Source organism: Sminthopsis crassicaudata, chromosome 1 (genome assembly GCF_048593235.1).
Source record: "Sminthopsis crassicaudata isolate SCR6 chromosome 1, ASM4859323v1, whole genome shotgun sequence".
In the NCBI taxonomy this organism is placed as follows: Eukaryota; Metazoa; Chordata; class Mammalia; order Dasyuromorphia; family Dasyuridae; genus Sminthopsis; species Sminthopsis crassicaudata.
The window spans coordinates 118,660,824-118,684,609 of NC_133617.1; the positions used below are offsets into that span (position 1 = coordinate 118,660,824).

A 23,786-nucleotide genomic window follows, 5' to 3' on the forward strand; every position below is an offset into this window, starting at 1 on the left:
CCATAACCACTGTCCAGAAACTAGTACAGATGAAGATCTTTTCTGCTTTCATTCATTCTCTTAGTATTAGCCTTATAGTCTGAAGCTCAGCTGGCTGGAAGGACTTGCTAGGATCCCTACTTTTTCCTGTTAGCATATTAGTGGCTGCTGAAGTCCAGCTACATAAATCTTTCTTGTAATGGATGCAGTTATCAATTAACTAGGCAAAAATGTCTTTTATCAGGAGATAATTCCTTATAGGTGAGGGCCCACTGGACCAGAAGAATAGATATAGCATTCAAAGGTCTGGACCTCCGTTTCTACCTCCGTCTCTGCCTCCGTCTCTGGCAGAATTTTTGACCAGAGGGAAGCATGACTTCTGATGTGTCATTTCCATTTAGCAATAGAATCCTCTTGAGTTTTACCCATTTTGTTAAGAGGGACCATCTTGTATCCCCAACCCACAATAGGTAGTTCTGGACAAAGTGTGATTAATGGTATGACCCTGTGCCATTAGTTCGGTAGCCTAGGAAGAGGCAAGCAATTGTTTTTCAGAAGCAGCTTAAGGAGTGAGTGTCTTAGGGAGTTTGGAGCTCTAGATTCCTAACAATAGCTTACTCTGGGCACCTCTTGGTGCCTGCCAAAGGATATACTCCGCATGGTGTTTATGAACAGATATCTAGAAACATAAGCTTTGAAGGGTCCCAAGAATCCAAAAGATGACACTGTTAAGACAGCCTACTCTGTATCTGCCATAATCATAGCCTATTCTGAGCCCAACTTGCAAGGGACAGAGTTGAAAGTGGCTTAGTAAGTGGGAACCATCCACTTTATCTAGGTGATGAATATGGGTTTTCCAAATCTATAGTAAATGTCTCCTCTTTCTTCTTAGATTATGGGGAAGCAAATGGTAGTAACTCATTCCATCCAGACTGTGCCTGGAATCCCATGGGTTTTTCCCAGTCAGTATATTCTCTAAAACTTGACAGATCAGGTAGGATCTTAAGACTTTTATTAGGGTTGAGTTGCCATCAGATGGGCCATCATCTGATATAAGGCCTTTGCCATGGTGGCCCATCTAGCATTATGTCAATGATATAGTGTATCAGTGCCCTCAGGGAGGAGGTCTACCCCTGCTATAAAGTGGCAATATGAACATGAGTTCAGGTAGCCCCAAAAAAGCATGGTGAAGGTCTATCTGACTGGTTTCCAGTTGAAAGCAAATTGTTCCTGGCTAGTCTCTGATGCAGAAATAGAGGGAAAACGCAATGGCAAGGGAGAGAGCATTATATCACTCCCTCTGGGCCTGGGCTACCCAGTCCACAACACTGATGAGGCCAGAAAAAACTGTAGAGATAAGCATAGAGACATTGTTTCATATTGTAAGCTGCCAAGTGCCACTTGCTTTCTTCATAGGTGACACAGGACTGTTGTAAAGGTAGCTGGCATAACAAAGTACTTCAGTTTTCTTTATCTTCATTATTCAGAGAAGAAGTACCTTTTACCCCCCATGGACTGGATGTTGTAGGGTATTAACTACATAGAAGGTAGTTTTACCTAAGGGGTTTCCACCTGGACATTCCTGGAGGTCGTTGAAAGGGCCCTCACAGTTACTATGCCCATAATACCTATTCCCTATATGGACTGCCCCCCCCCCCATAACTCAATAGAGGATATCTCAATGTTGATTGGGCTAAAGGAACCTTAGTGCTTTGGTGCTGAATATCCCTGAATAGTTTTACTAGCTCCCCACCATGGGCCAGTCATCAATTTACACTCTTGCCAAGTCCATATTTCAGGACCACACTCAAAGCTCACTCCTATCTAACATTCAGAGAGGGCTCTGTCTTCCACCTCCCTTGCCAGAATGCCTATTCAAACTGAGGGCGGTATTTTCCCAAACCACAATCACTGTAACTTTTAACCCAAAATTTACCAACTTTATCAGCCCACATCTATACGGTTGTGTAATAGGGTAAACCCATAGCTAAAATCTGAAGATGTTTGGGTGGAGCTCCACTCAGAAGGTAAGATCTAATTGCCCCAGAGAAAGACTGGGTGTAGTGTGTGACAGTCCATAGGGACTGAGAAAGGAGATGCTGCATAAATCCAAATTATCACATTCATTTCCTTTAGGAACATTACCTCCTATCTAAAAGCTAGTGAGCTGGCTCCAAGAGAAACTTATTTTTTCAAAACCAAATAATAATAGTAACATAATTAATATTAATAATTAATAAATGATATAATAAATAATAATAAAGAACCTTTTGATTTCTGTTTGAACTTCCCCAACCATACGTGAAGGGAGCAAACTAGCTCTTGCTCTCTCAGGGCAAATTATCACCCTTTTTGGTCTCAAGAATAGTGATAGGATAAGCTTGAAACATTCTTACCCAGAGTGGGAGTTCCCCCGTCAGCCCCAAATTTGCTCTCCTCTAATGTCTAGGCTCCTATCTTACTCTGAACCTGAATTTCTGGGTCAGAGATTACAGTTTTTGTTTTATGTAAATTCACATTATATGAATTTGACTTTAGTAAAAAATTTTGAAAGAAATCTGCATTCCAAAAAACTATCCCCACACCCCTACATACCTATGTTAACTTTTCTGTACAGTACTGTATTCTCTCTATTCTTTCCCCTAAGCTCCACAGCTTCCCACCAACCACTCTATCTCCCAAAGTTCTCCCACCAAAAAAAACCCTAAAAAACCCTTCAAGTGAAAACAGAATAATGAGGGCTTGGCTTGGGATCTCCTATGAAAAGAGGAGACCTTCGCCACCCCAACACAAATGTCTTCCATTCATCTGCCGTTGGGTATTGCATGTCTGTCCCTAACCCCCACATGTTGCCTATTGTCCAAGTCTTCTCATGAGTGTGTCCATATTTGGGTCTCTGCTCCTGCCTTTTCCTCTAGGGTGAAGCTGGGCCCCCACATGTTCCTCCTCCTGTTCTCCCTTTCTGTCCCTGAAATAGTGTTGACTCTAAAAATTGTCTTATTAATAAAATAAATCAGCCTTATTTAGAGCTCTAAGGAACTGTTCATGTATGTAAAGCAGGAATGGTCTGTTTAAAGCAGTTAACCATTCAGCAGATAACAGATCAAACCTTCAGTCCATATCTTTATCAAAATACAACACTTTATCTGTTTCATCAGATGACCTTGAGTTCTTGAAAGTTGATAGCTTTATTTCTAGATGCTGAATGAGTCGATCTAGCTTTTTTTGTGTGTTATGCTGGCATTCCAACTTATGCAAAAGTCAACACTCAGAAAATGCTGGCTTTGGTACTTTTTTTTTTTTAAACCTTTCTGGACCCTTTTCCAGTCCCCACTGAACTAATCCCTCTCCCTGAATGGGAACCTATTTCCTGTCCCACAGAGAAGCCTTTGGAGGTATGATCTGGAGGGGTCCAAATAAGAGTTCTTGTTATCTGATCATTCCATCCTCCTCTATTTTTTTAAGGCTCTTTCCCCAATTCAATCATGACATGAACAACAAGGTTTATCTTGTCTCAACTTGGCAAAATCACATCAAATGTGGGCTCTATTTTTTTCATCTCTAAAGCAACAGAGTTGCAAGAGAAGGCCTTGAAGGTCCCAGTTTCTCTGCCTCTGTGGAAAAGGGGGTACTATGATACTCTTTAACTTTGAGAAAAAAGGTTCTTCCACCTGAATCTTTGGGAAATATTTTGAAAAACACTAAGGCCTTAACCAATTTCACTCTCTGCAAAAGCATGCTTACTGAAAATGGTCCCTGTTGGCAGACAGTCTTGTTTTTATTAATGGTCTCACAGACAGCAATCACACGCTAATTAAGGTCCAAATCTGCCCTCCTGTCATTTTTACTGATTGCCTGCAAAAAAAAAAAAAAAAAAAAAAAAAAAAAGGCAAACTTAGAAGGAAGCAAAGAGCAATCCCCCTGCTGTATGATAGTGGCAAAGTGCCATTTCACAGTCTGTGACAGTATTTGTGGACACTGGAATTATCTGCAGTGGCTTACTTTGCCGAGAAATTTAGCAACAATCAGTTTCACTTTCACTAAATCCCTTTATGTTCTATTTTCAATAATCACATATAAATTGAAATGAAGGCACATTGATGAAATGAAATCATGACTCAAGATAGCCTCTAAAAAAGTGTTCCATGACAGGTTTCCACTACTACTTGGATTACTTTCTATATCTATTATCCAGCGGACAAGAGAAAATGTGTTTTCTAATACTATGTAAGAGAAGGATTTAGGCTTGAGAGCTATAGTCCCTAGCACTCAGAGGGCCAACAAAAATAATCTAATCAAAGCAAAACTTTTTCACAAATGAAAAAACTGAGGTGCAAAGAGAGTAATAGCTGCATTGTTCCCCCAGTCCCTGCTCTGAACTTTATCCTCCTCCTGTAAATTACTAAAATACAAGTCTGACTGTTTATCCCCTCCCCTCTTTTCTCCTCCCCACTCCTAGTACTTCCCTACTCCAGTGGGAACTCCTTATTACTCAGTAAACTCCAGTTGCTCCTTATTACTCAGCTCATATCCTGTCATCTGCAAGTGGCCTTTCCCATTTACCCCAATCCACTACCTCTCCTTTAGACTGTACATACATTTGTATGTTCAAAGTTTGCATGCTATCTCCTCCATTACAATTTGAGCTCCTTAAAAGGGAGGAACTGTTTGGGGAGTTGGCTTTTTGTTTGTTTGGATTTTTTTTTTTTTTGGTCTAAATTTTCTGAATTTAGATTGAAGTCAGGGATAAAAGATACAGATGAGAGAACAACCAATGAAAGACATGGAATTCAGAGATGGAGGATAGGAAGAAGCAGTCCAATAGATGGGAAGAGAATCCAAAAAGAGGAGTATCTTGGAAACCTAGAGAGGAGAAAGTATCCAGAAAGAAATAGTGATTAACTATGTCAAAACCAGATAAGTCCAGAAGGATGAAGACTGAAAAAAAGATTATTAGATTTTTTTAACTTTTAAGATCATTAACTTTGGAGAGGACAGTTTCAAATGAATAATGCCACATTTCAGAGTGTTTAAAAAGAAAGATGAGATGAAATAGAGGTGACTAGTACAGATGACTTTCTCAAGAGATTTAATCAAAACAGGAAAAGAAATGTTGGGTTATAGCTATCAGGAACAGACAAATTTAAAAAGGCTTTTTAAAAGCTGGAGGAGACTTGAATGTGTAACCAGGAGGAAAGGAGCCTCTAAGTAATGAGAAACTGACTGAAGATTAGCAAAAGAGGGCAGGCTGCGCCAATAAATAAATGACAAGAAAATGTCAATACTACCTATGTTTATTTATTCAGAAAAAAAAACAATGAAATTCATTTAATGGACCCCAAAACCAAAAAATTTCAAGGGAAAAAAAAATAAATGAGAAGAAAGGGAACGTAGCAATCTCAATTTCAACATTTACTCCAAAGTTATTTTTTTTTATTCCAAAATTATCAAAATTATTTGGTACTGGCTAAAAATTAATGAGATTGATCAATGATATAGTTTAGGTATACAACATATAAAATTTTATCAACATTGTTTCTCAGAATTCAATAAGCCCCAGAGTCCTAGCTATTGGCTATGGACAACAAAAACTGCTAGAGAAACTGGGAAGAAGTCTGGCAGAAATTGCATTTAGATCAGTTTTTTTTCATTATACACCAAGAATTGCTCCATAAAAATGTATGACTTAGATAGAAAAGATAAATTAAAGAAACAAGGAAGCAATTACCTTTCAGGTGTATGGATAGGGGAAGAGTTGTAGTCAAATAAAGGATAGAGATCATATAAGATAAAACAGACATTTTTAATAAAATAAAATTTTAAATATTTTTTGCAAAAAACAAGATAGTACAGCTAAAATTAAATGGAAAACAATTAACTGGAGGAAAATATCTAGCCAGTTTCTCTGATAAAGTGCTTATTCCAAAGACATATAAGGTTCTGATTAAAAATTTGTAAGAATAAGAGCCATTCTCCAATTTGAGAAGGGATCAAAGAATATTAATAGGCAATTTTCAAAAAAAAAAGAACTTCAAGGTCTCAACAGCCATACTTTCAAAAAATACTCCAGATCACTAATAATTAGAAAAAATGCAAAATAATCAGCTTTGAGGTTCTCTTTCATACCTTATTGTCAAAGATGATTTTTTTAAAAGGAAAATGGCAATTGTAGGAAGGATTTCGAGAAAAACATACATATTACTGTATTGTTGGTTGAGCTATGAATTGGTCTAGCCACTCTGGAAAGCATTTGAGACTATGCCCCCAAAGTTATAGAAAAGTGATGTTACAGAGATCACAAAAAGAGGAAAAGGATTTATATGCACAAAAATGTTTTTAACAGCTCTTTTGTGATCATAAAAAATTGGAAACAAAGGCCCATCAATCTGGAATAACTTAACAAATTATGTTACATGGAAGTAATGAATCTAATTGTGCCATTAGAAATTATGAAAGAGGGGCAGCTAGGTGGCTCAGTGGATAGAGCACCAGCCCTGAAGTCAAGAGGACCTGAGTTTAAATCTGGCCTCAGACACTTAACATTTCCTAGCTATGTGACCCTGGGCAAGTCACTTAACCCCAGCCTCAGGGAAAAAAAAAATATGAAAGAGATGGTTTCAGAGAAACCTGAGAAGATTAGTATGAGCTGCCATGGAGTTAAATGAGCAGAACCAGGAGAAAAAACACAACAATTAAACAACATTGTAAAGACAAACAATTTTGAAATGAGTGAAATGAGTGAAATAACAAACTGAATACAGGAGTTTATGATACATGCTACCTGTCTCCTCAGAGTGGTGAGAGACTCAAAGAAGCAGAATGAGATATATCTTTTTAGGTGTGCCCTTTGGTAGTGGTGATGGTAGTGATGAGTGGGATTTGTATTTGCTTGACTATGTATATATATTACAAAGATGATGTTTTCTTTTCTATGGGGGTGGGAGGGTGAAAGGGAAAATCTCACATGATTTTGCCAGGTTTATTTCTTTAAGTCAGATGCAGATTGGTAACACTATTCCACTAAAGAAAGAGAGAGCTGGGGTGGAGAAGGAAATGTATTTACTTTCAGCAACAGACAAATTAAAAAAATTAAACTTTGGAAGCTTTGAGAAAATTGTAAGATTTTTGTTGTTGTTGAGCTAGGCCCTAAGAAATATGAACTATTTGCCCTGGGATTACAAACAATGACATGAGAGACGGCAAAGGTCTCTAATTTCATAGCCCTGCAAAATGACCCACATAAATAAGGTACCTGTAAATCCTCACCAGCTTAGCCTGCCATTGAAAGGGAATATAGGATTTATAATATTTCATTCTTTAATCTAACCTTCTTCTACCCCCAGAATCTCCATGCAGCAGAAAAAGTTTAATAAAATGGGGCCTCCTGTGTATACAACAACAAAAAGCTGTATTTGCAAGAATTTAAATGAAAGGCAAAAAGAATGATGAAGCCACATGTTTACAAGTTTCAGCAAGACATGAATATGATATGGAAATTCATAGGCTGAGTACACAGGCTATGTGTACTCAAATCATTTTCTCTCCTAAGTGGCTTTTATGGTTCAGTTAAATACAGACGAGGAAATTATCATTTAAAATAATCTCTTTGGGATCATAATTGCTGCAGTGTTTTGCAACCTGCTAAATTAGATCTTCTGTCTCAAGGCCTCAATAAGTAGATCTAAATCCCCAATGTGGCTGGGGTTGGGGGGGGGGGGGTAGGGGAAAAATATTGATTGTGGTGGAAAGGGTGCCAGGGAAATTTTTACAGATCTAAGGACACTACCAGGTCACACTTCATCATCATGTACTGGGCTTCCATCTCATGGTGGATGTCATTTGAGGTTCTTGCCTACAGATAAACAGAAGCTGCTCTTTTCTAGAGCAGAATGGGGTTTGCGCAAACTTTGTGAAGTCTATTCCTCCTTATTTATGCAATGGAAGGAACATTTAAACTGAAAAGTCCGGCTAAAGCTTAGCTGCCAGATGCAGAGAATGGTAGGGAGCAGCAGAACCCAGCCTCCAATAAGCATCCTGCAGCACTAAAGGCCAGAGTTGTCCCCCCATGTATGTGTACCGAGTACTTGTGTTCACCCGGCCCCAGTGGCCCTACTCTATGTTCTCTTTTTGAGTTTACTCTTCCAACAGATGGTGTGTTTATTTGTGGAAGCGTGCCCCAGCTTGATGAGGGGAATGTTCTATAGCCACTTGTCTTATTTTTCATTAAAGGCCTTTGTTTGGATCTAATTGTGTCTTCTGACTGATTTGTAAAAAGCACATCCAAACAGCTGGAGAGCTCTGATATTGAGCAGATATAGTCGCAGAATACTTTGAACCCTAGATAGCTTTATATATATGTATAAATGTATTCTGCCTCTATGTATATATATTTGGTGGGGGAGTGTATGTAAGAAGAGAGATTCTTTAACTGATATATTTGCAAAATAGATATACACACAACACAGCACCCTAATCTGTCTGTTTCTCTGCCTCTTCTTCTCTTTGTCTCTATCTTATCTGTCTCCTTCTCCTTCCTTCCCTTTCTGTTTTTCTGCCTGTCTGTCTCTCTCCCTCTGGCTCCATTGTTAAAGTATCAACCTCTGGAACACAGGAAAATGAAGGTCACTTTCCATTATCTCCTCGGAGTGGATTGGGATTTTTTCTTTTGGCTGAGTCCTAAAGCCAGGTACACAAGAGGTAGATCAGGAAATGGGTTTCAAATTTAAATCATTTAAATCAGCATTGGGATTTCCTTTACTGTTTACCAGAATATCTCCCTTTGCTTGGGTCAGTGTCTTGTGATCTGAGGAAGCCAGTTCCCTCTTCCCTTATCCCTTCCAGCTTTCTCTGCACTCCTCCCCAAGTTGAGAGTCTCTCTCTTATTCCTTATTCTTTCATCTTTCAGGCTATTTTTATTTTCTTTCCCCTTCCCACCTCCAAATAATTTTTCTTTTCTCATAGTCCATTTCTACCATATGCTGAGGAAAAGGGACCCAATCATTAAATCTTAAGACCTGGTTTTACTATTGAACCAACACAAAAGGCAGTGTGGCATAATGGATAGGAATTCTTAGGGACCAGGGATGGACAATTAGCTCATTTCATGGATAGTGATAATAATGACGTAATGACTCTCTAACCTCTGTGGATCTCAAGGAACTCTCTAAGACATTAAGTTAACAGATGAATTGCAATCTGAATGAGTGGATGGAGGTCTCCTATTGGGAGCTCCCAAGCTGAAGCAAACATATAGGTTTTCATATATTGATATATTAAACTGAGATTCATTTCTTAGGCTTCTGACAAAACTTAAATGACTTCCTTTAGAGTCTTTTATGAGGCAAGTGCACCTGTAAGATAGCTGAAATCATCATCCAAATGCATCTTTCTTCCTTTACATGTTGCTCTCCTGGTGCCAGGTCTCCCTATACCAATTCCAACCACGGAGCCTCTCCTCTGCTCTGGACATGGGTGTGGATGAATCTTGGTCCTTCTTGTATGAATGCTAACCCTCTAACAAATTGGCAACCCTCTCGGGGCCTCACCATCATGTTCTAGAACTAAGATTTGCAGGACAGATGGGAGATCTGCTCCTGTAGAGGGAGATTCCTCTCTAAAAATTCTCTATAATATTAAAATTACATGTCTGGTTGAAAAATAAAAACAGCAAAGAAAAGAAACCTTTTTATAGAGGAGAGACTACAGATGCTATCTCTTCTGTAAATTAAGGGGATTGAGTCAGACAATTCTGAAGTCTTTTCTAGCTTTAAATACTTTGACCCCAGCCTAGGCAGGACTAAGGCTTCTGGATTTTTCAGGTTTCTTCACTCTTTGGGCTGCCCTCATTAGGTCAGAAAGATCTCATCCGTCCACTGGAGTGCTGTTTTACAATCAGCTCTCTGAGTTGGGATGAAGGAGTGTTTTAATTTTGATCTGCAGTATTAACATTCTCTATCACTTCCTTAAGTCTAGATAATCAGCAAGCCCATAAATCAAGCCATCATTTGTGGATTTGCCAGTTTCAAAGGTATAAATGCTCAAACTGAAAATGTTGCCATTCTAGTCTGGGCCAATTAAGCAAAGTATTGAAGGCACGGAAAAAAAAAATCTGCCTCTGAGGGACAGGAAGGGCAATCAAGCTCCAGGGAGCTGCCCACTCATTTCCATTGCTCAGTATTTTTGTTATTTTTTTATCATTATTATCTCATGTCAGCCATTCGGAATCTTTATATCCACTGCACCCCCACTTTACTAGGCTGCCTCTCTCGCTAGGACTCCAATAAGATTGTCAAATCTTGTCTCCAGTGTCTGTCAATCCACACTGATGGACAACTAGTCAAGTTCCTTAAGTTACCAGTAAGCATCTACCCATTCCCTAGCCTGCTCCCTCTTTTCCTCCTGCTGTATTTTCCCCCTTTTGTAACTGGCATTAACTGGAAACAGTGCCAGCTTCCACTCCCGTTTTCCTCTCCATAAGTACTGCTCATGACTTGCCTTTTGCTTTGAGACATCCATGCCATTACGTCTGTCATTTCTCTCTCCACAACTACAGCCCCCTCGTGGCTAGATTTGAAAATGTTTGGAGAGTAAAAGGGAGTAAAAGGGAGACACACAGGACATATCCTTTAAATGTGAGCTCCTGCTACCCTAACTTCCTTTAAGATTCAGCTCCAAACTTACTTTCTCAAAGAACTTTTTACCAGTCCTTCCTCATTCCCTCCCTTTCCTCTGAGATTACATCCTCTTTATACTGAATATCTACTGTATGTATATAATTTTTGACATGTTGTTTCCCTGTTGGAATGTGAATTCCCTAAAGGTAAGGCTTATCTGACTTTTTATTTTTCATATATGTTTTATATTTTTATTGTATTTCCACCCCAATTGCAGGTTAAAACAATTCTTTAGACATTTAAAAAAAAAAAGTTTTGAATTCCAAATTCTAGCCCTTCCTCTTTCTTTCCCTTCTCTCCTCCCTCCCTGAGACAATAAGCAACCAGACATAGCTTTTATATGTGCAATCATGTAAAACATTTTCATATTAGTCATTTTGTATATGAACATTAGAATAAAATAAAAAGAATTTTTAAAAAGTAAAAAGTGCCCTGCTCTAGTCTGTATTCAAATAATATCAATTCTCTCTCTGGATGAGGATAGTATGCTTCATCATTAGTCCTTTGATATTGTCTGAATTGTTATATTAAGGCTTATGTTTTTTGTTTGTTTTTTGCCTTTCTTTGTTATCCCCAGTGCTTAACACAAAGCTTGGAATGTAGTAAGCACTTAATGAATTCTTGTTGACTTAGTGACACATTTTTCTCTATTTCATGGTATTGGAAAGCCAAAATATTCATCATCCAATAATTGACATTAAGCAAGGCATTTTATACACGTGATGATCTCACTTGAGTCTCATAACAACCTTACTAACAGTAATTATAATAATCTTCATTTTATAGATGAAGAAACTGAATCTCAGAAAGGCTATGATTTACTCAAGGTCTCACACACCAAGGATTCTGAGAGGTAACATTTGAACTGACACATTTTCTATGACATCTTTCCTGACTTAATAGTGGCTGCTCTTTTGGGTGATGAGTTTCTCTGTGCTTAGCCAGGCTAATCCTTGACCAGAAAATAAACTCTGTCCATGGGCCCATATATGAAGCCTTTCTGGATCAGTAGGACCTGCTAGAGATTATACTCTGCCAGATTTGCCTTCAAGAATCATCAGTCACCTTGCCCATTATCATAAGGCATCAGAGAAGGATTCCTAGGGAAGCATTATTAATACCACCTACGCAGTTAGTGATATAATAGAGTCAGAAAAAACTCAATTCAAGTCACTTAACCACTGCCTGCCTCAATGTCCTCATTTGGTAATTTGGGGAAGATAAAAGCACTACTAAGGATTGTTGTGAGAATAAAATGAGATAATATTTGTAAAGCACAGTACCTGGAAAACAAAAGGTGCTTGATAAATGCATGTTTTAGGAAATCATTTTACAGCTGAAAAACCTGAAAGCCAGAAGAGGCTTAATGATTTGCCCATGATCACCCCATTAGGAAGAATGAATGATGGGATTTTAGGTGAGTTCTTCCTGATTCTAAGTCATGCTCCTTCCACTAATTCAGCCTTATTGTATGAAGTAATAGTCCAAAGAGCTACATCTCAGACATTTGGCTATTTCTACCAACTCAACTAAACCTTTCCACTCCATTGAAAAGGATCTACAGTAATCATTCCCATTCTGTGCATGTGCCATCCTTCTCTTTCTTGGCTCCTTAGATATCAGTCAACACATTTCCTCTCAAACCAAGAGAGTTCATATTATCCAATTTCAAGATCACCAAGGAATGGGTCACTGCTGGTTTTTATGCCTCAGGGAGAAATCAGCTCCAGGTTCTTGGAAGTTAATGAGAACAGAAGGTTAATGTGGACCAAAACTGCTATCTTTGAAGGCAGGAGTTGTGATAAATTGTTTCATTGATCCATAGCCAGTGTCTTAATCAACCACATTTCAATAAAAGCATAGCAGGAAACTTCCTGTCCCCTTGCCAAACTATCCCTTGGCCTTTCTGTCTCCATTTGAAATACTCTTCTAAAATTAAATAGCTCTTCTTTTCTATCTGCAACTTGGGTATTACTTTTGATTCATCAGAGCACTGGAACTCTTCTGTTCTTCTGGAATTAGGCCTCTGTATCTAGCCCAAAGTCTGACAAATCAATGGAAATAAAATGGACTGAGATGCCGTCCTCCAATAACTTAGGGTCATGGAAAAAGGATGGTGGTGATGGGCTAAATATGGAAAGCACAGCATCGTTCCACTGGGAAAGTCGAAAATTTTCATTTAGTTGGAGGGGAAATGTTTCTGTTTTCCTCCTTTCTTCTGTCTTGGTTATGAAAAGAGATTCCCTGGTATGATGCACTAAGAGTAACCAGCAAATATTAAATGCAATTCAAAAGGACATCTGGGTTCTCTTCCCGGCTTTCACATTGTTCCTGGTGTGGGTTGGTGCAAAGGAGTGATTTGAAGTCAGATGACCTTGTTTTAGAAATGTGGGTGACTTTGGGAAAGGTGGTTTTCTCACCTGCAAAGCTGTGCAGTAAAGCATTAAAAATTAAGCTTTTGTTTAACCTCCCTGGATCCTAATTTCCACATCTACAAAATGAAGGGATTGGATTGGTTGATTCTGAAATCCATTCAAGGTCTAAAAACCATGATCCTATAATCCAAAGTTGTACAATCTTCTCAGTCATGGTTCCCAAATTTTCTGAATCACTTTTTCTTGGCAAAGATCCAGCTTACTGTGAATTTTATCCCACACTCAGCTGTCGTGGGGGGAAAAGTGACAAAATAATATTTCCCAAGCAGGAGGGCTAGAAGATAGGTGATAGATAGGGAGGAGGGTGGACTAAGGGTCATAGGATAATAGAATTTAATACTGGAAGGGATTTCAAGGATTGAATTGAAACCAGATTCTGCTCAGGATACATTGATGAAGTTCTGTCAGAAAACTCCCTTGTTCCTCCAGTAAATGAGCATTTGATAAGCACCTACTTTGTTCATGATATTGTGTCAGGCAAAAGGAATAGAAGATAAACAGGTTGAGTTTTCAAGGATGAGTTATGAGACCCAATATAAACAGTTCCAAGTCTTTCCATATTTTCTCCTATTCTCTCTTATTTGATTCTTAGCCTTTTCTGCCACTAAGAGCCACACTGAGGAACATACAGAACCTCATTCAACCATCTTGATCATCCTAATGCTAAGGTGAAACTCTTCCTCAAAATGAAAGCTGCCCCAAAATGGCACTAGCTCCTTCAAAATAAATATTATATTCCCTGTCTTTGAAAGTGTTCAATTGAAGTCTGGATGATAATTTATCAGGGATGTGTTAAAAAGTGTGATACAAAATAAATTAATTAATGGGGAGCTCAGGCTAATCTGAGTTATTGAATCTTTTCAATCTTCTCTCACAGTGCTCCTTCTTGGTGATCTCATCAGCTTCTAGTAATTCAACTCTCATCTCTATATAGATATCACCCCAATTTATATAACTAACCTTGGTGTTATTTTTGAGCTCCAGGCTCCTACCACCAAACAGCTCAGGGACCTTTCCAGCCAGATGTCCCATAGGCTTCTTAAATTTATCAAGTCCAAAATAAAATTCATTATCTTTTCTCAATAATCTTCCCCTTTTCCAATTTTCTTCTGTCTAGTCTCTCGGGTTTGCAACCTTAGAAGTATGCTTAATTATTTGCAATAGGTATTTCACAATATCTCTAGTGCCTATCCTTTTCTCTCTGCTACCATTCTAACTCACATCTTGTCTGGGTTACTTGAAGCACCAGTTGGCCTTTCTGCCTCACCTCTCCCTCTTCAATCTATTCTCTAGATAGCTGCTAAATGGGACATTTCTAAAAGACAGACCTGAAAAGTTTCCTCTACCACACCAAAAGCTTCAGTAACATCCTGTAATTTAGATACAGTACCACAGACTCTGTTGCTAAAGCTCATAATAATCTAATTCTGCTCCATCTTTTCAAGTTTATTGCCTCTTATTTCATACACTGTTTCAGCTAAACTGGTTGCTTGCTGTTTCTCACACACAAAAGCCAATCTCCCATCTCCATATTTTTGCACAGGCTGTCCTTCTTTAGAATGCTGTTCCTCTTTACCTTCATCTCTTAGATATCTTAGCTCCTTTCAAGGCTCATCCTAACTGCTACCTCCTATACAAAATCTCTCCTAACTTCTCCAGTTGCTAGTGATCTCTCCACATCTCCAAATTACTTTTATTTATTTTTTTTTATGTCAAGGATAGCCCCTTTCAAATGTGGACAGTTTTGCTGATGAAAAGATGAGTATCAAGGATAGCAGCAAAAAAAAAGCAGCCCCACAGAGAAGAGGTAAAGAGGGACAAAGTGTCCTACTTCTTACATCTGATTTACATACGCCTAGGATGAGGTCTTTGAAGGTAAGCCTTGCTTCCCAGAACTGTTTCTTGACTCTGGGATAATTCCATATTGATTAGCTCTGGTCTAGATGGTAAAAATGAGTGTTTTAGTTTATTTAGTTTATTACTATGAGGTAGAAGTGGATCATCTCACTAAGGAGTTCCTGCTTTGGACAGTAAGGACCTAAGCTGCGAACTGATAGAAGAGCTCAGACCTGAAAGTTGATCTCATTAGAGGCCTCTGGTCAGGCCTGAGAAGAAGTGGACTTGCACTGGGCAGAGCTGAGCAGAGGAAGAAAGACCTTGCATTTACTAAGTGACACAGCTGCCTGAAAATGGAAAATCTCTGAGCTTTGCTTTTCCTTAAATCACCACCTCCTTCTCTGAGAAATGGAAAGGGAACTGATCTTAAAAGTTCTGCAGATCCTTGGCTTAAGAGTTTTTGCTTTTTCTGAAAAGAGCATAATACTCCCTCTGGAGAGTAAAAGAGGAATGTCCTAAACAGAGTAGCCAATAGAGAAGGGTCCTCCCCGCCATCAGGGAATTACTGAGACAAAGGACTTCAAGGCTCTGGGTCTAGAGTTGTGAGTTACCTTGGATGTGTATTTGCTGTATATGTGCCTCTCTACTACTTCTTAAGCTGTCTGTTCATTCTCTCCTCATGGACACCGTGTATACCCATAGGACAGTGTGTCCGTGTTTTAAAAATGGAATGCTAGGTTATGAATCTTGCTTTTGCTTTCTGTTTAATAAACTCTTTTTACTAAAAGTTAATGGAATTCAGCTAGATCCTTTGTCAAATGGAAAGCCCATTAGGGAGGCCCAAGAGTTATAGTGTAGGATGGCAAGTTTGTATTCTCCCTACCATAGTTATCCCTTTTAAGAGCCTTACAAATATTACCTCATTTTATTTTCATAACAAACTTGGGAGAGAGGTACTATTCCTGCTAATCCCCAGTTTACAGATGGGGAACTGAGACTTATAGAGGTTAAATAACTAGCCTGATTTGAATGTAAACCTTCCTGATGCCAAGTCCAATGTTCTATCCATTGTGTAACCTATTAGACCCTAAACCCACAAATATTAGTTAGATGGGTAAAGTATCAGTTAAAAAAAAACTATTATAAATGTTTGTAGGATTCTGAAACTAGCATTAATTTTTCTAAAGAAAATACAGAAAACATTTACTTAACCAATACTAATCAAAAGTTTGAAATTTTTATTTATTGTTCAGTCATTTCAGTCCTGACCTTATTTGGGGCTTTCTTGGCAAAGATATTGGATTTGTCATTGTTTTCTCTAGCTCATCTTACAGATGAGGAAACTGAGATCAACCCTGTTAAGTGACTTGCCCACAGTCATATAAGTAGTAAGTATCTGAGGCCAGATTTGAACTTGGGAAGGGAGTCCTCCTGACTCCAGGCCCAGTGCTTTTCCACTGCACCACCAATTCTGTACATTTCTACTTATGCTCCTAGACCTCTTGACTGGTTAGCACTTGTTTCATTTTGGGTGCCAGTTATGATATTTTCCATTCATTATTGTACTTCATTAGTTTAAATTGCTTTGCTTTGTTTGATTCTTCACAAGCATATCAGTTCGCCTTGCAGGGCCACAGCTGTTTGCAGCCTTGATCTCTCCCAGTGCCACCATGACACATCATTTCATTAGATTACCAGTGGTAAACTCTATGAAGCTAGATGTAGCCCATTCATTTGGGGTCCCCAGGGAACCAGCACAAGGCCTTTCAAAACTAACAGTTGATTTTTACATTATCTCATTGCATTTACATTATTTTCACAGCATTCCTGTGATGTAGTCTTATCATCCCCATTTTACAGATAAAGAAAATGAGGCTAAGGTCAAGAAACCAGTCCAGGGTTACACGGCTAAAAAGAATTAAGAGGGTAGACTTGATCCAGATCTTTCAGACTCCAAATCCAGTACTCTATCTGCTATGTCGCTTAAGGATTCAATCAGCATTTGTTAAATTGAAATGAATCAAACTGCATACTTATGTGAGACAAAGCTGTAGCCAATCAGCACCCCTGGGTTTCTCTGTAGAGCAACAGAGAAAGAGGGCAGTGGATATGTTTGCAAATGAGGCCCGCACCTGGACAAACAGGGAGAGGGCTCCTCAGCTCCAAGGGCAATATTACTTTTCAGGATCATTTTACCAACTAAAACCATTACCATCTAAATGAAGAAATTCCTTCCAAACTCAGCATCAGTGAATCCCAGGAATTTTTCCTCTTCCAAAACAAATGAAAAATAAAAGAGCTAGTAAAACAGACTTTGAAAAGGTTTTGTATGATTGAAAGCCATTGACAGTCTCCTCCAATAATTTCTCTATGTGTTTGGCTTTCTAGAATAAGATCTCCCATGTCCTACTTGCCTTATTCTCCATGGGTGATTAATTAGAGCTCTGACCTTTCCCTAGAAATCCACCCCCTGGCTGCAAAATGATCTAGGAAGATCCTTAAGTGTTTCAAAGCACAAAGCAATAAGGAAATCTACTCCTGTCCCACCTCCATCCCCACAAAGCTAATGAGGCCCTCATGAAATGTAGGGAGTGAAGCTCAAGGAGGTGGCCTCAAATGAAAAGCAAGTCACAGAGAGGGCAAGAGCTTATGGAAGTACAGTTGGACTTCTTACTTAGCAAATTCTCTCCCTTGAAAAAACTCAGCCTAAGAGTTAGTTACCTATCTTTGGAGTTATGTCTGGTGGCTGAGGAGAAAATGAACAGGATTGCCTCAAGGAGGGATGTCTGGTGGGTAAGACAGAGCCTGGCTGAGGGCAGGGCCACCTCTGGGGCTTACACTGCCCAGTCACCTACCTCCAGTGACTGTCCAGACCCCTGGATCACAGAAGCTGTCTGGAGAGAGATAGGACTTAATCTCTCAGTCTGAAAATGTTTGAGAGTCAGTCTCATTTAGAAGGGGAGGCTTAGCTCCTACTTTCTGACATATGGCTCTCTTTTGCCAAAAGCTGAAAGTTGTCCAGATGGCATATTCTGGCCACCTTAATATAGCAGGTATAACAAGAGGACTTCGTTTTCCACAATGTTTGGGACCAAGCACAATAATATTCTTAGTTAAGTATTCTCTCTGATTGGTCAAGAAGATCTATAAAATGAGCCCTAAGTGGTTCGAAATGGTAAGACATGGACTTCCTATTAGGGTAGATGGAAAAGGAACGATTTCAGAAGTTTTAGGGCCAGGAACCTTCATTTCCTTTTTGGATGATGATGACCTCAGAGCTAAGAATACGAATTTTTGGCTTTCCTCCAGGCTGCCCACAAAGGAAACCTGGGAAAGACTCCCCAAAAGATTACAGTTACACACACTCTAACTTTTTACCATTCAAGTTATAAATCTGAGACCATAGTCACTCTGTGACTTTGCAGATAATTCCCCAATGTTCCCAGTATGGTCATTCTGAAGAAGAAGGGTTTCAAATCTAAGGAAGACTACATTTAAAAGAAAATTATGACAAAACACATACTAGTATTAATAATAACTAGCATTTATATCATATGCTAAGTGCTTTACAAATAATCTCACTTTATTCTCACAACCATGGGAGATAAATAACTATTATTGTCTTCATTTTATAGTTGAGGAAACTGAGGCAGACAATATTAAAAAGGCTTACCAAGTTTCACATAGATAAGTGTCTGAGGCAAGATGCTTCTCATGACCTTAAGCCAACTGCTCAATCCACTGAACCACATACCTGCTTTGCCGTTCCCCATCTCCAACACAGAGGCCTGCAATATCCAGTGATAATCCATGCACTACAGGATGAGAATGTGGCTATAAGGACACCATTTTGCAGGACAAATCTGAGCAAGTAGAGGGGGCAAAGCAAACAATAGCATGGAGTCCAAGGTGGCATTTGTATTGAAGGAAACAAACAACTGCAGGGCCAGAGAGTGAAAGAGATAAAAGACACCTTAGTGGTCTACTAGTCCCAGTGCTTCTCAAACTTTTGTTCTCTATGTCTTTATATTATTAAAAATTGCTGAGGCTCTGTCCAAAGAGTTTTTGCTTTATGTGGATTATATTTATAGATATTTACCATATTAGAAATAAATACTAATTTTGAATTTGTAGACCTTCTGAAAGAATTTTAGAGACTTCAGGATTTTCTGAACCACACATTGAGAATCATTATTCTAGTCCAACAGTCTCATTTTACCTCTAAGATACTGTTCTCTTTCTTATATAGATATTTTTTTTGCTGATAGGTGCAGAAAAGACATTTTATATGAACCAAAGAAACAGAACAAAAGCTTGAACAGAAAAAAAAAGACTGTGTTGAGAGAAAAGAAGCTTAAATAAAGATTCTTAGGGACCTGAGAGGGAACAGCTCTTCAAAGGAAAAGTCAATCATAATAATGACAGTGCAGATGATAATGGTGATTACTATTGTTCTAACTAGCATTTATGTATAGCTTTAAGGCTTACAAAGCACTTTACAAGTATTTTCTCATGTAATCTTCCCATTGACCATGCAAGATGCTATTATTATCCTCATTTTACAGATGGGGAAACTGAAGCATGATCAGAAGGGTTAAGTGACTTGTCTGGGTCACACAGCTAGTAAAATCTGATGCAGGTTTGAATTTAGGTCTTCCTGACTCCAACTTCAGTGCTCTATCAAGTACTGAATGATTACAGAGATAGCAGCAGCTAATTTTAGCATAACTATTTATAGGACTTTGAAGTTTACTTCTGGCAAATCAAATCAAAGAACAGTTGGGAAGACTATGGGAAAAAATTTGTGTCTTATTCAATGAAAATATGGATTTTTAGTGTTTCAACATATATTAAGGTTGTCCTTAATATCCTTAACTAATAATGTCCTTAATTAACTAGGACATGACAATGTCCTAGTCTACACATGACTTTAGGTATTAAATATCTGATCAGGAGTCAAGGACTGAAGAAGCTCAGTGTAGGAGAAATACAAAGAGTACATAGAAACAACCCATAAGCCTAAAGAGCTAAGAAGCTCAAGAAACTCAAGAGATGGCTGGCTGCAAATGGGCAGGCCTGGTGAAGAATTACCAGCTGACTCTCAGGGAAAATAAAATGTACTCATAACACACTTTAAAATGTAATTTTCATTATCAACACTTTCTCAAACACTTCTTCAGTCTAGAAGACCAACAACATAACAAAACAAATCCTGATTGTATTTAGCATTTGCCAATTTTCAAAGTGTAAATGTTCACACTGAAAATGTAACAATCAGCATCACAAACTGGTTGGGTCTGACTCTGGCATACACTTAGAAACTATTTAAAGTCTTTTGAGATTACCATCTGACTGGCATTGCAGATCGTAGAATTAAAGAGAATTGCTTTTCAGTAAACATCTTTGCCTTGCCTGGTCAAGGGGACAAACCTGGTTAGCACTGCAAACTCCAAGTTTAAGGTATATGGGTAGACTGTTAATGTTTTAGATCATTTCTGCTTTGACTTTCTACTTAGGAGTCTAATTATTCTACTTAGTAAATATTGTGTTATGATTATTCTTGGGGCAGCTAGGTGGTGCAATGGATAGAGCACCAACCCTGAAGTCAGGAGGACCTGAGTTCAAATGTGACCTCAGACACAACACTTCCTAGCTGTGTGACTTTGGGCAAGTCACTTACCCCCAATTGCCTGGGGTAGGGGGAAGAAAGAATGATAATTCTTGCTTTTGTTTTCTCATTTAGTACATGTTTTATGGTTAAGAGTTAATAAAGTCATTATTACTGATTGTATAAATGGGAAGCACACTGGAGAGGACTCATTAACTATAGTCATGCATGTAGACAAGTATTTCTTCCACATTTATTTATCTGATCCTGAGACTGAAATATAACAGCATAACCCCCTGTTCTTCCCCTTCACTTCCAGAGAAAAGTCCACAAACCTGCAAGAATGACTATAAATTAAAATGATTGAGCCAGCCCAAAAAGAGAAAAGGGATGCAGGTGCCATGTCACATGGCCTGCCCATTCTATGCACAATAAAAACAGATGAATAAATTGAGGCATAGAAATGAAACAATTTGGCCAATGTGATGGGAGCAGTAAGTAGAAAAACCAGGGTGAAATGTTCTGACCCCAAATCCAGTGCCATTTCTTTTGTCATGCACACTTTAAACTTAGACTGACCATGACTTAATGTGATCTCTGTTATGGTTGACAAATTGACAATGAGTTCCATGAATAGTAGGATCTCATAAACAACCTTATTGGCCCATGTTCTTCCTAGCCATCGATACTTTTAGACAAGTTCTCCAGATGGAGAACTATTCCTGAAGGTAGGGTTCCACATATAGTTTTGGCTACTTCAAAGATATTTTATGTCATCTGAAGATCTGAGGAAGGTTGCTGCTAGCTCTAACCCACTTGTGAGAGCAGATTATTATTATTAGATTATATTTTTAGTTTGGCCATTTACATCTCAAAATTTGCTAAAAATCAAGACTTGATTTATTCTTAAGTGTTAATAATATAGGTTATACTAAAAATATATGTGCACAGATTTTTTTTTTGTTCAAAGAGCTACATTGTTAAACATTTACCTGCACATCTATAATTACAGAATTAATTGCCCCACTATAACACTTGAGATAGGTGAATTAGCCAGATTCCACACCTGTAGAATTGTTCTTTATGATTCTGCTCATTGGTATCTATTCAACAGGATATCTGTTTTTGCCCATCCTCTATAAACTCATGGATCATCCTGTGCTCCAGGTACATAAAAACAATTAGCTATCCTAGGAGTATGGGGAACACTATGGTATGTCCCTTCCCTAATTCAAGGAATTCCTGTGGTGCTAATAATTGAATGTATCAAGGATTTTGTTTTTCTTTTTCCAATGAAGAAGTGGGAAGGAGGGAAAAATGCTTGGTAACTGAATAATAAATTTTTTAAGTGAATGGATGTTAACAATAATTTGGATTCATATGGGGCTTCAGGGTTTACAAAGAAAATTCTTCACAGTACTGTATGAGATAGATGTTGGAAGTATTATTCTCCCTTTTTTAAAATAAGGAAATTCAAACTTCATGTAGTTAAGTTGATCATAAAATAATCATAGCTAAAAGCCAGTGATGGCAAAAACTCAAACACTTTAACCCAAGGCTCCTGATTCCAAATCCTCTTCTCTCTTTCTACTATAATATGCTGCATTGGTTGGTGCTTGTTCAGCCAACCCAAACCCTATAATGCATGAGACATACACAATTCCTGAGGGCCCTGATTAGCACTCTTAGTAATTAAAGGAGCATTCATAACTCATAGCATCAATCATCATCAAAGGAGATCAAGATCACTGGAACCTCTAACACTTTCAGCCTATAAGTCATGTGGGCTTCAAAATTGTTGCTGTCTGCAGCTGAGACTTTTGTCCTTCTAATAAGTGCATCAGCCTCTCTGTGTTCTCCTTAGCTTTCCCTCCTACGTGTTTCAAGGTTTATTTTTCCCCCTGTGTAACTCAGGACTAAAACTAAATGTTTGGACAAAGAAAGCTACCTTTCAAATTAATCTAAATGCTCACAAGGGCACTGTGTTCCTGCTTCTCTATATAATGGGGGAAAAACTCATGAGCAAGTAATAAAAGGTTGCCATTTTCCCCTGGCGAGGCAATCATCCCCCATAGTCCTGTTTTAATTGCAAACACATGGAAATACAAGCTGGGAGCTTCCTGGGGATGGTGGAGGAGGGCCCAGGTCTAACACAGAGGGATCCCAGGGTCACTTGGCAAAGGCACATCTTCCTGAAGTTCTTTAAACTGTTTCAGATGAAATGGCTGTAGCTCTTGGCTATTCTGGCTCAGTCAACCCATAGTGAAAGAGGCTAAAATGGGGAGGTAATAATCATGCCAATATTATCAGAGATCTCCAAAAAGCAGCTGCTTGCTTTTGTTCTTCCTGATCTGGTCATCCTCACCTGTTCCCTCTCACAGCTGTGACCTTGACGGATGGTTCAGATAAGCTGAGATGCAGCCAAATGAAGAAGAAAACTGGGTCAGATAATTTGGTCCAGAAGAATATTCTTATCTCATTTTAACATGTACCATCAGTGTGGCAGTGTCAGGGGAAAGAAGACGATATAGTCAAGAGATGTTGCAAAGGTAAAGTCTATAGAACTTGGCAACAGATTAGAAATAGGGGTGGAACTTAAGATTGAAGATTGAAGATGATATCTAGGTTGTGAGCCTGGGTGCCTGGGAGGATAGTGGTAATCTTAACAATATTAGAAACATTAGAGAAAGAGGAAGGAAAGATAATGAATTTAATGCTTGTTAAGAATATAATATGTTATATTGTTATTGTTTATATATATGTGTGTATATATATATACATATTTGTTATAAAAAGCTTTAACAAGTTAATAATCATTTGGGTAGGAAAAGCATATTGTATAGCTAAGGAATTTGGAGGAATTCACATCCTAAGGGAGCCTGTGTTTGGGAATGGTCCATTTTCTGTTTATATCTTTCTTCTTTTAGTAAAGACTTTACAAGGCTTCAAAAGGTCAGTGGAACAGAGATTCAGTAATGGAACTTCATACCACCACTGGTATGGTGATTAGCCATAGCAATTATTAGCCAAGCAATTGACATTTGAATGAAGAGTTTACTTAGTACAAGGCACTGTGCTAAGCTCTAGGGACACAAAAAGAGGCAAAAGATAGTATCTTTAAAAAGCTCACAATCTAATGGGAAATAACAGGCAATGTCTGTGCATATATGTATATATATACTCACACACATATAACAATACATATACATGTAGATGTTAAGTAAATATGTCTGTATTCACTTAAGTGAAGTATTT

General features: G+C 38.4%; 1 long non-coding RNA gene across 1 annotated transcript in view; it reads right to left on the reverse strand.

The window, feature by feature from the left end:
* Positions 1-3,732: 3,732 nt before the first annotated feature.
* The window catches only part of LOC141552860 (uncharacterized), a 34,273-nt gene continuing 14,219 nt past the window's right edge, over positions 3,733-23,786 (reverse strand). The window contains exon 3 of the long non-coding RNA XR_012485251.1: positions 3,733-3,834. This is a non-coding gene — a long non-coding RNA (uncharacterized LOC141552860). The remainder of the gene's footprint in view (positions 3,835-23,786) is intronic.